Source organism: Palaemon carinicauda, unplaced genomic scaffold (genome assembly GCF_036898095.1).
Source record: "Palaemon carinicauda isolate YSFRI2023 unplaced genomic scaffold, ASM3689809v2 scaffold115, whole genome shotgun sequence".
Taxonomy (NCBI): Eukaryota; Metazoa; Arthropoda; class Malacostraca; order Decapoda; family Palaemonidae; genus Palaemon; species Palaemon carinicauda.
Window position 1 is genome coordinate 59,929 of NW_027168649.1, and position 12,636 is coordinate 72,564.

Consider the following 12,636-nt stretch of genomic DNA (forward strand, 5'->3'; position numbering starts at 1 on the left):
GCTACCGTGGTGAACTCCAGATATCACATACCTATAATCACAATGGTGCCCATCAACAATAACTGAAATTATTAAAAACTTAATGCTATGAAAAACACCCACCTACTCCCAACTGAGAGTGAAGACTAAAGGCCTCATTATTGACACTGGCAAAGGTAGCACTAAAATCAAGGCCAACATTAAGAACTGACCACAAGATATATCTGTACAGCACTGGAGATTGTAAGAAGAGCATTACCATGTTCCAAGGCCTTTACAAAAGCCACATTGCAAATTAAGGAACAGATGGCTACCTTCAGCAAACCTAAGACGTTATGGAAAAAGACTTTCAAAAACTTTAAATATACGGGAGTAATTGGAATTGGGTGATGCACTGAATTTTAGCTACCACAAACAAATTTATATAATTAACATTATATAATTGAGTAACATTACAAATTCACCAATAAGTGCTAAAAGGACCTCTAATCGCAACTAATGAAATATAACTGAACTTAGGAGCTAAGAAATTTGCAGTCTGGAAAAAAAAGCGCCATTAGGGATTAGCCTACACCTCTATAAGCATAAAGGACCATCAAGAGCTTTAATTCCAATAGATGGAGGGACTAAACTAGTTAGTTTAGCCTCAAGAAAACAGAAATGAGGAAGATAAAGTTTCTCCTTACTCTACCTACTGCCAAATATTGGCCCAAAAGATTGTCTTTTCCTTTGTTACACCAACTAGTGAAGATTTAAGTAAGGGTAGCCTAGTACTTATGTTCTTGGGTTGAACCAGAAATCTCTTTTATAGTTAAATTTTATTCCTATTCAGATGAAGAGTAAACCGAGTGAAAGGTCATAGCCGAGTATACAGTAATTTTAAGTTAAATCTGATCTGTTAGTTTCCACCCCAGGAATTGTGGGGTGGATGAGGTAGGGGGAGTATAACTTTAATGACTGGCTTGTAGTTGGGAAAAAACTTGAAACTTTACATTTTTTTTAGTATGAATACAAATATTTGTTCTTTCATAGACTTATCCGTAAGTGGAGAAAACTTCTTATGACCAAACTGGTATAATATACTGTGATGTCAGGGCATTTCCCACTGCACACCAGTAACTACTGAGGCGACACCTCATTAAAAATTATATGGCAATTTCTTGCTACTCCTATTGAACGAGGAGTACTTTCAAGAAATTGTACACCTGATAAATTTTTGGCAAGAAAATTTCAGCTTACCTTACAGCTAAATCCTTCAGTGTATCTTTAAACAGTTGGTCCATTTCTACTGAAATCTCTTCAAATCCATTTTGCCTTGCAAATTTAAATTTGTATGATCCACGAAGGTTTTGAGCATACAATCGTCACATTTATACACCTGTAAGAAAATAAATCATTAATAACTTTAAATCACAGTATTACAATAATTCCTGAAATTAAAGACAAGATATTTCAATGTCCATTTTTGCTACGAACAGATAATTCTCCTTTAAACCAAAAACTACATTAAATCTGACCTTTAGGGATGTTTCTTAATTACACATACAAAAATGCCTTTAGCTTGTGACAGTATCAAGATTAAGTCAAAATAGAAACCTAAATTTTAGGCAATTTTTATTTTTCCTAACCATAAAACCTAAGTTCTTGGGATATCGTATCAGTGCCAGCTGAAATTGCTCGGAAAAGGTGAAATATTGAGTGGTCATCCAGCTGACAAGGGTGCAGGGCCGCTCTAGTTGGACATTCCTTGCTTTGTTTGGAAGTTCTCTGACATACTGACATCTAAGGTCATTAACACAATCCTCACTTTGATCTTTCGGCCCAGGACAGAGGTGGCCGAGAAGGAAAGCTGGATTAAATTACTGAGGCTTGAGTAGGATAAATAAAAATAAAGTTATTTTTTGCTTTGCACCATTGCAAGCTCGTCTTAATTGGGAAGACTTGGTGGCCTGGAATTCCCATGAATGGAACGAACTTATATTTTCTTTCCTGTAAGTTTTATTGTTCTAATCATACAGAAGCAAGGCAAGGACTCTATCCATCTATCACATGGATGAAAGTGATAACCTTGGTTGTTCACAAATACATGTAAATTATCAAGAAAAGAGACCTCTTTCCTTTAAGAGGACTTCTGTTAAAGTCACATACCAAGTAAGTTGATCAACAAGTTGCTACAAAATCCATCATCCTCCCACTCAATGGAAGGAGAAATTTAAATTTAAATGTAGTGCTCCGAAGTTTGACTTGCCAGAATCTGGTCCGACCCACTTGTAAAGTTTCTACCGCCTTGTCTTCAAGAAGGACAAAAATGAAGATGTGCCACTCATACCACCGTTCATTCCAGCCTTGCGTCAGTCTTGTGTTAAGAGCTGGGTTTGTGGTCTAACATCCAATATCAAAAAGCCATGAAGGTGGTCTGTCTTACAGACACTGGCCTTCAGTACTTGTCACTGACAGGCTCCTCCGAAAAGAAACGTTGAATCAACCTTTACTTCAAGAGCCCTGGTTCTGGCTGACCCTTTCACTCTCGTCAGCCAAGATGCAAGCTCTACAGATCATCAAAGTCAAATTCCTTAAAACCTAATTTTGATCTTGCTGACAAAAAGTCACAAGACACTTGGGCCTGAGGTGTCTAGCCCTTTCAGATAACACTGCAGAGCCCTCATGCGATGCTACCATCCCTTCCTGATCAGCAATGATGCCTCCCAAAGGGAAGGGATAGAAAAAGACTCAAACCTGGTGTCCTGTGCTGCCTAGTTCTGGGTCTTGACCATCAAGTCCAGCTTAAAACTGAAGGAGACCTCCTTCCACCCCTCAGCATAGGTGACTACATGAGAAAATTCCAATGCTAAAGCTAGCAGATAAAAGTCTTTAGTCTGATCCCTATGACAACCTCAAAGGCTTGAGAGGGGTTATGTGTAAAAGCCTTGAAGACCAAGGTCACGTCCTACTACAGGGGCTTGAGATCCTGGGGTACGCAATACTACTCGAAGGTCCTCACGAGCATAGATAACTCTCCAGAAGGAGAGAGGTCTAAGCCCTTCAGTCAGAAGACCGCACTTGAGGCCGACCACCAACCCTTAACCAGAGATTTTAGTAGTTTCTCCCAGCGAAGAAATTCAAAACTGCAGTCTGTGCTAGACCTGCTTCAACCAGAGAATCATCCCTTCTAAGACACCAATTGATTATAGTCCACAGCCAGGTAGATGACTGTTGAGGACCTCCGAAGATACCTAAACATCTATGCAGTGCCTCAGATATTTTGCTCTGAGGGGATCCCGGATAGTCTCCACCAGTGAGGAATTAAGGACTCCACAACAGTGATACCTCTGACGAAAGTGTGGGCTACATGGTTAGTTCTTTCTGAACATTGACCAAAAGAGCAAGCATATCAGGATACCACTAGGCATGAAGTCATCTGGGAGCCACCATGGTCACCCTGAATCAAGTTGTAACGAACACTATTACAGGGTGATAGGCAGAAGGATGTACAGGTGTTGTAAGGGGTCTTCCAAACAGCAATCATTGGTCAGGAATAAAGAAGCAGAATACTGGAAGTTTCTTGTTCAGCCATATGGCAAAAACGTCAATCTCCAAGGAGCCCTACAGGGAAGGAAGGCTTTCCACTACTGGAGGACAATGAACACACTGCTCCCACAACTTGTCCTTGGCAACAAAGTGCATCTCCCAGTATATTCCTCTTGGCCAAAATGTGCCTTGCAACTTCATAGCGTGAAATGCCACAGAAATGCATCCCCTGCTGTACCAAAAGTTAAGAGCAATTGGGGATGAGCTCCCATAGAAGGATGCTCTAACAAGCAAGTGAAAGGGGGCACAATCGACCTAGCAGGTTGAAAGTTAGCAATCGCACGTACAAAGTATGAACAAGTTTCATGGACCAGGGTTCGATTCCCGACCTGTCTTTGTGATTTCGCTTGGGGCTCGGCTCCCGAGGTCGTTAAGAAAATCCAGACTATGTTTAGTACAATTTGGAAATCAAATCTCCTGAAATTACATATAAAAATATGGCTATAGTTCATCGAGATCGGCTTTACTATATGGACACGAGTCGTGGTATGACAATATCCAACAAATTTTGTAGATTGAGAACAAAGCCCTCAGAAGAATAGTGGGAGTTAAATGGCAGGATAGGATTAGAAATGGAAATATTGAGATTTTACTCTAGTGCCGTATGGGGATGAGATCATGATGAGGGGTAGATGGAGATGGTTTGGGCATACTCTCTGCACTCCAAATAATTAGTTCACCAAATTTTCAGCTGGGTTCCATTAGGCACTAGAAGAGATAGAAGACAGAGGCCTACATGACTGAAAACTATGAAGCGTGAAGTGGGAGATTATGAATGGAAAAGTATTGATATAAAAGCTCAAGATGAAGACGACTGACTAAATCTAACCGTGGTCCTTTCGTCAATACGAGATTATGACGAAATGGCAAAACCACAACTTTCCAGTCAAGGCAGTCTAACAACCTTACCTAAAAATCTATGGATTTCCGCCAGAAATCAGTAACGTTCAAAACAAGATATATTAAGATAGTTACTTTCTACTAATATAGATGAATCATTAAAATGCTGTTGCTGTTATTTGGCAGGACATCCGGACGCATTATAAATTTCAATCTCATTTCTGTAAATACTTTAAATTTCTAGCCAAATACATAAACCACAGCTTTCCTACCCGTTGTCTTGCGTTTCATGCATTTCTGATCACAATTATTGGGTCCTCTCCCCGCTTATAAATTTTTGTACCTCTTTATACTAAGAACCATGAGGGACCCCGATAGGAAACCTGGCCTTTTGGGTGTGGAAATGTCCCAAACAAGTGATTTGCAGAAATACTTATGGTCAGTTGTGCAAAGTAAATTTTGAAAATATGGTTCATTAAGTGGCTGCAAGTATAATTAACCATGATTCGCTTCACATCCTAATGGTTTTTGCTTTGCCTAGCTTCATCTGCCTAGCTTCACTATGCTATACAGTATATGCGGTCTGGGCAAAGATCAGTGATTTTAGCCTTTTGGGAGGGTTTTAAATGTTACAGGAGCTTGCTTGCTTCAGATTGCCCGGAGCTTTTTCAACAATGTTCTTTATGATCTGGAAAAGTTTTTTTTTTTCTATTTGGTACGCATATCACCTGAACTAGTATTTTGAGGTTATTTCACACGTTTATCTTTATTCAATTTACAAACTTAAAAGCGGAGAATACGCATTTAACAAGGGGTGGTTGTAGCTCCACAATCCAGCCTCTGTTGGAACATGGACTTTGCCTTCCATTTCGAATTATCATTTCTACCGAATGGTGCAATCACTAGTCATGTCTTACTCAAGGTTTTTGCCAACCTCGAGCCGATGATTGCGAGCAAAAGCGTTGTAGCGTCAAAACTATTACGCAGTTCGAGCAGCAAATAGGAAAAAAGTTAATCTACCGAGCAGCTGGTATCATGGCACCAGGAAATTTCTAATTGTTTTAGTATTATCAGCATCTTACGTGAATTTGAGAATTCTACATCTATAACAAGATGGACAAAGCTGTTTGTCCTCTGCTTCCCGTCCAGTAGGGAAGCCAATGTCATGAGCAACAAGCACTCTGTGTTTCCATTTTGGGCAGCAAAGGCTTGCTGCTGGAGAACAAAAAAAAAAAAAAAACTGGCGTGAATCCAGCCTAACGTTGCGTAATTAACAAAATAAGAGCTGTAATGGCAACGTATAATACAAAACAAAACCAGGAACTTAGAGCAAATCCATTGGGCCTCTTATTCTGTTCAAACAAGTAAATTTTGACAGCAGTACAAGCAATTTTTTCTTCAACTGCCAGGAGGAAGGAGGCCCCTGGTAGCATGTGCCAAGGTGACAAAAGGAATATAGGATTAAAAAAAAAAAAAAAAAAAAAAAAAAAGTAACTTAAGAGGTTTTCGCCAATAGTATACGAGATTCAGAATTGTGTATTTGCAAAGATCTATTGAATTACGCAATCTGTCCTTGCATTCCATTGATCTATAATAAAACCAAAAAGGCCGATCAAGAATGTCCGGGAACTTGTGCGAAACTACTTCAGGGCTATTATTCGGATTCTCTACAGCAGGGGAACCATACTCTCTACAGGACCCCCACAGTCATTTTATGTCCCTTCAAAAGCATACAACATTTCAAATCGCATATTGCTCGTTTATTGTTAAATCAACACTGTCGAAGCACTCACTGAATAAGTCTTCAGTTTCTTCTTACAAAAGAATTTAGAGAAAAAATAGCAACATTTGTATAAATGATAAATTAAAAGAAAATTGAAGTTAAAATATATACATCGTAGTAATCATTGATTATCAGCTAGTTTTGAATTATAAACCACATCGGGAAAAACCAAGGTATAAATGTATATTTGTAAAACTTAATGTGTAAACTATATTTTCTTAAAAGTAAAAAGTGAAAAAAATGTTATTTTTATTAGTAAAATAAATTTTTGAATATACTTACCCGATAATCATGTAGCTGTCAACTCCGTTGCCCGACAGAATTCTATGGAGGGATACGCCAGCTATCACAATACTAGAAGGGGGTGTACTTACCAGCGCCACCTGTGGCCAGGTACTATAGTACTTCTTGTTGACACCTCAATTTTTCCTCGGTCCACTGGTTCTCTATGGGGAGGAAGGGAGGGTCAATTAAATCATGATTATCGGGTAAGTATATTCAAAAATTTATTTTACTAATAAAAATAACATTTTTCAATATTAAACTTACCCGATAATCATGTAGCTGATTCACACCCAGGGGGTGGGTGAAAACCAGTGTACAAGATTAAAGGATAGCTAAGTATCCCATATTTCATATAACAGTTATCTCAAATAACAATGAAATAATAAGTACCTGGTAAGGAAGTCGAATTGAACCGTTACTCTGCCTCTTTTTTAAGTTCGTCTTCCTTACTGAGCGCAGCGTTCCTCTTGGAGGCTGAATCAACTCAAAGGTGCTAAAGTATATAGGGCTGCAACCCCTACTAAAGGACCTCTACACAACCTCTAACCCAGGCGCTTCTCAAGAATGAATTGACCACCCGCCAAATCAAAAGGATGCGGAAGGCTTCTTAGCCTACCGTAACAACCATAAAAACAACAATAAAAGCATTCAAGAGAAAGGTTAAAAAAAGGTTATGGGATTAAGGGAATGTAGTGGCTGAGCCCTCACCTACTACTGCACTCGCTGCTACGAATGGTCCCAGGGTGTAGCAGTTCTCGTAAAGAGACTGGACATCTTTAAGATAAAATGATGCAAACACTGACTTGCTCCTCCAATAGGTTGCATCCATTATGCTCTGCAGAGAACGGTTTTTATTAAAGGCCATCGAAGTAGCTACGGCTCTTACTTCGTGGGTCCTTACCTTCAGCAATGCAAGGTCTTCCTCCTTTAAGTGAGAATGGGCTTCTCTAATCAGAAGCCTTATATAATACGAAACCCCGTTCTTGGACATGGGCCTCGAAGGTTTCTTGATGGCACACCATAAGGCTTCTGACTGTCCTCGAATAGGTTTAGACCTATTAAGATAATACTTGAGAGCTCTGACAGGGCAAAGAACTCTCTCTAGTTCGTTACCTACCATGTTGGAGAGGCTAGGTATTTCAAACGATCTAGGCCAAGGACGTGAAGGAAGTTCGTTCTTAGCTAAGAATCCGAGCTGAAAAGAACATGTTGCAGATTCGGTCGTGAAACCAATGTTCTTGCTGAAGGCATGAACCTCACTGACTCTCTTAGCTGTTGCAAGGCAGACGAGAAAAAGTGTCTTGAGGGTAAGGTCCTTGAAGGAAGCTGACTGGAGAGGTTCGAACCTAGGTGACATAAGGAACCTTAAGACTACGTCTAGGTTCCAGCCTGGAGTGGATAGACGACGCTCTTTAGAAGTTTCAAAAGACTTAAGGATGTCTTGAAGGTCCTTGTTGGAAGAAAGGTCCAAACCTCTGTGGCGGAGAACTGAAGCCAACATACTCCTGTACCCTTTAATCGTAGGGGTTGAAAGGGATCTCTCATTCCTAAGATGTAATAGGAAGTCAGCTATTTGGGTCACAGAGGTATTGGTAGAGGATACTGCATTGGCTCTACACCAGCTCCGGAAGACTTCCCACTTAGATTGGTAGACTCTACGAGTGGAAACCCTTCTTGCTCTGGCAATCGCGCTGGCTGCCTCCTTCGAAAAGCCTCTAGCTCTAGCGAATCTTTCGACAGTCTGAAGGCAGTCAGCCGAAGAGCGTGGAGGTTTGGGTGCAACCTGTCTACGTGAGGTTGACGTAGAAGGTCCACTCTTAGAGGTAGAGTCCTGGGGATGTCGACTAGCCATCGAAGTACCTCTGTGAACCATTCTCTTGCAGGCCAAAGGGGAGCAACCAGCGTCAGCCGTGTCCCTTCGTGCGAGATAAACTTCTGAAGGACTGTTTATTATCTTGAACGGTGGAAATGCGTAAAGGTCGAGATGGGACCAGTTCAGCAGAAAAGCATCCACATGAACTGCTGCAGGGTCTGGAACTGGGGAACAGTACAGCGGAAGTCTCTTGGTCATGGAGGTGGCAAACAGATCTATGGTAGGTTGACCCCACAAGGTCCAAAGTCTGTTGCACACACTCTTGTGGAGGGTCCATTCCGTGGGAATGACCTGATTCCTTCTGCTTAGGCGATCTGCTGAGACGTTCATGTTGCCCTGAATGAACCTCGTGACTAAAGTGAGGTTTTGACTTCTTGACCAAATGAGGAGGTCCCTTGCGATCTCGTATAGGCTCCTCGAATGGGTCCCTCCTTGCTTGGAGATGTAAGCCAAGGCTGTGGTGTTGTCTGAGTTCACCTCCACCACCTTGCCTAGCAGGAGGGACTTGAAGTTCAGCAGGGCTAAATGAACTGCTAGTAGCTCCTTGCAGTTGATGTGGAGCGTTCCCTGTTCCTCGTTCCACGTTCCCGAGCATTCCCGTCCGTTCAAGGTCGCACCCCAGCCCGAGTCCGATGCATCTGAGAAGAGATGAAGATTGGGGGTCTGAATAGCCAACGATAGGCCCTCCCTGAGAAGGAGATTGGTCTTCCACCACAAGAGAGTGGTCTTCATCTCTTTGGTGACTGGGATAGAGACTGCTTCGAGAGTCAAACCCTTGTCCCAATGAGCTGCAAGATGGAATTGAAGAGGGCGGAGGTGGAGTCTCCCTAGCTCGACGAACAGGGCCAGCGATGAAAGGGTCCCTGTGAGACTCATCCACTGTCTCACCGAGCAACTGCTCCTCTTCAGCATGCTCATGATGCAATCTAGGGCTTGGCTTATCCTTGGGGCCGATGGAAAAGCCCGAAAAACCTGACTCCGAATCTCCATTCCCAGGTACACAATGGATTGGGAGGGAATGAGCTGAGACTTTTCTATGTTGACTAACAGACCCAGTTCTCTGATTAAGTCCAAAGTCCAGTTGAGACTCTCCAGACAGCGACGACTCGTGGAGGCTCTCAACAGCCAGTCGTCTAAGTAAAGGGAGGCTCTGATGTCCGATAAGTGGAGGAATTTTGCTATATTCCTCATCAGATGCGTGAACACCATAGGAGCTGTGCTTAGGCCAAAACACAGGGCTTGGAATTGGTAGACAACCTTTCCAAAAACGAATCTCAGGAAAGGTTGGGAGTCTGGATGAATAGGAACGTGAAAGTAGGCATCTTTCAGGTCCAACGAGACCATCCAGTCCTCCTGCCTGACCGCTGCTAGGACCGACTTCGTCGTCTCCATCGTGAACGTCTGCTTGGTGACATACGCATTGAGCGCGCCGACGTCCAGCACCGGTCTCCAACCTCCTGTCTTCTTGGCCACCAGAAAGAGACGGTTGTAGAAGCCCGGGGATTGATGGTCCCGGACTATAACCACTGCCTTCTTCTGTACAAGGAGCGACACCTCCTGGTGCAACGCTAGCCTCTTGTCCTCTTCTTTGTAGTTGGGAGAGAGGTTGATGGGAGATGTGGTCAGAGGGGGTTTGCGGAAGAATGGTATCCTGTAACCCTCCCTCAGCCAACTGACAGACTGGGCGTCTGCACCTCTCTTTTCCCAGGCTTGCCAGAAGATCTTGAGTCTGGCTCCTACTGCTGTCTGGAGATGCGGAGAGTCAGTTTTTTCCTTTAGAAGCCTTGGAACTTTTCCTAGACTTGCTCCTGGAAGAGTCTGGACGGGAGCTTCCTCGGCTGGGGGCTCTACCACGAAAGGGCGGTATGAACCTCGTAGCAGGAGTATCAGCCACTGGGGTGCGATAAGTCCTGGGGACTGAGGTAGCAACCTTAGTCTTACGAGCCGATGAGGCCACAAGATCATGTGTGTCCTTTTGTATCAGGGCAGCAGACAAGTCCTTAACAAGCTCTTCGGGGAAGAGGAACTTCGAGAGCGGAGCGAAAAGGAGTCGAGACCTTTGACAAGGTGTGATGCTGGAGGAAAGGAAGGTACATAGCTGTTCCCTTTTCTTAAGAACCCCTGACACAAACATCGAAGCAAGCTCACCCGATCCATCTCTAATGGCCTTATCCATGCAGGACATTAATAGCATGGCAGAATCCTTGTCCGCAGGGGAGGTCTTCTTGCTGAGGGCCCCCAGGCACCAGTCTAGGAAGTTGAACATCTCAAATGCTCTAAAAACACCCTTCAGGAAGTGATCAAGGTCTGAGAAGGTCCAGCAAACCTTAGAGCGCCTCATTGCTGTTCTACGAGGCGAGTCTACCAGACTTGAGAAGTCAGCCTGGGCAGAGGCAGGTACTCCCAAGCCTGGTTCCTCTCCTGTGGCATACCAAACGCCCGCTTTGGAAGTGAGCTTAGTCGGAGGAAACATGAACGAAGTCTTTCCAAGGTGTTGCTTAGTCTGCAACCACTCCCCTAAGATCCTTAACGCTCTCTTAGAGGACCTTGCTAGGACTAGCTTAGTATAAGTAGACTTAGCTGGCTGCATGCCCAGCGAAAACTCAGATGGCGGAGAGCGGGGGATAGCAGAGACAAAGTGGTCTGGGTATACCTCCCTAAACAGAGCCAAGACCTTACGAAAGTCAATAGAAGGTGGAGAAGACTTGGATTCATCCACGTCTGATGAGGGATCTAGGTGTGCCGCCTCATCATCAGACGCCTCATCACCAGAGTGTAGCGAAGAGATCGGTAAGGTATGCTGAACAGCAGAGTCAGCACGAGTTGGAACAACAATATTAGTGGTTTCCTCTTCAAGACTCTGTTGAGGGAACACCTGAGGCTCAGACTGCAAAGGCTGAACAAAAGAAGTGGCAGAAGGTAGGCACATGGGTGGAGGAGGCTGACTCCTAGCATGAGTGTCTGAACTCAAGGGTTGCGCTTGCTGAGTGGTTGGCGGATGCGCAGTAGCAAGTTCCTGAGGAACGAGTTGAGGTTCCTGAGGTGTAAGCTGTGAGCGATGAGGTAGTGGCTGCGCAGAACACAGTAATTGTCTCGCGAGTTGAGGTTCCTGAGGCGCAAGGCTAAGGTGTTGTGCTTGCCTTGAGGAGGGTTGAGCTCGCTGCAGCGAGAGCTGAGGAGACTGACTCATGGATGGGAGAGGTTGTTGTACCTCAAGAGAGTGTTGCCTCACTGGTGGAACTGCAAGTGGAAGCGGAGGAAGTAAGGTATAAGCTTCCTGTTCCCATTGCTGAGGTTGCCTTAAGGAAGGCGGAGGGAGCTGCACACCACTGGAAACAGTAAACTCAGAACGTGGTAAGGTATCCTGAGGAGCCTCAACATCGTACGCCTGGCAGGCAGTACTGCGGTCAGGCGGAGCGAACGCAGGAGGAGGTGTAACCTGCTCAGCCTGACACTCACGCATCAAGACCGCAAGTTGTGACTGCATGGACTGCAGTAGAGTCAACTTGGGGTCGGCAGACACTAAGGTCTGCTGAGGTAAAGCCTTAACAGCAGAGATCTGTTGTGGCAGAACCTTACTCCTCTTAGGCGGAGTGCATTCAACTGATGACTGCGGCGAGTCAGAGCTGATCCAATGACTGCAGCCCGGTTGAGTTCTTGAGGTCTGGACTCTGCGTTTGAGTGGTCTTGAGACCTGAGTCCAGCGTTTCTTCCCTGACAATTGCTCAGCAGACGAGTAAAAGACGGGCTCAATCGTCTGCAGGTGGGAGTGACGGTCTCTGGAAGACACGCCCGCAACCACCGAGGATACTTCTGTGCGCCGATCAAGGCCTGCCGAACCCTTTTGCCCTTCGACATTGCTTCTCCCCTGGGCTTGGGAGCTTGCAAGAGGTCCCGGACTGGGAGGACGACTGGCACGCACAGAAGTATCCTCACGCACCACACTGACACTGACACTAGCACTTGGCACTGCACTGACACTAGCACTCGTCACAGCACTGGCACTAATTCCACCCACTGCACTCTTGACCTTAAGTTCCTTGACTTCGGCCATAAGAGACTTATGATCACTAACCACTGACTCTACTTTATCGCCTAAGGCCTGAATGGCACGCAAAACAACAGACATATCAGGCTGAGGGCAAATAGTAGGTTCGGGGGTAGCCACTACAGGGGTAGGAAAAGGTAGGGGATCATGAGGTGAGGAAAAAAGTGAAGAGTGAGAAGAACTCCTCCTAACTCTCTCTCTCTCTAACTTGGTTGAATACTTAAGAAGACGGACAAAATC

General features: G+C 44.3%; 1 long non-coding RNA gene across 1 annotated transcript in view; it reads right to left on the reverse strand.

Moving 5' to 3' along the window:
- Positions 1-12,636, reverse strand: part of LOC137635344 (uncharacterized) — a 33,347-nt gene that overhangs the window by 16,065 nt on the left and 4,646 nt on the right. The window contains exon 2 of the long non-coding RNA XR_011042654.1: positions 1,219-1,357. This is a non-coding gene — a long non-coding RNA (uncharacterized lncRNA). The remainder of the gene's footprint in view (positions 1-1,218; positions 1,358-12,636) is intronic.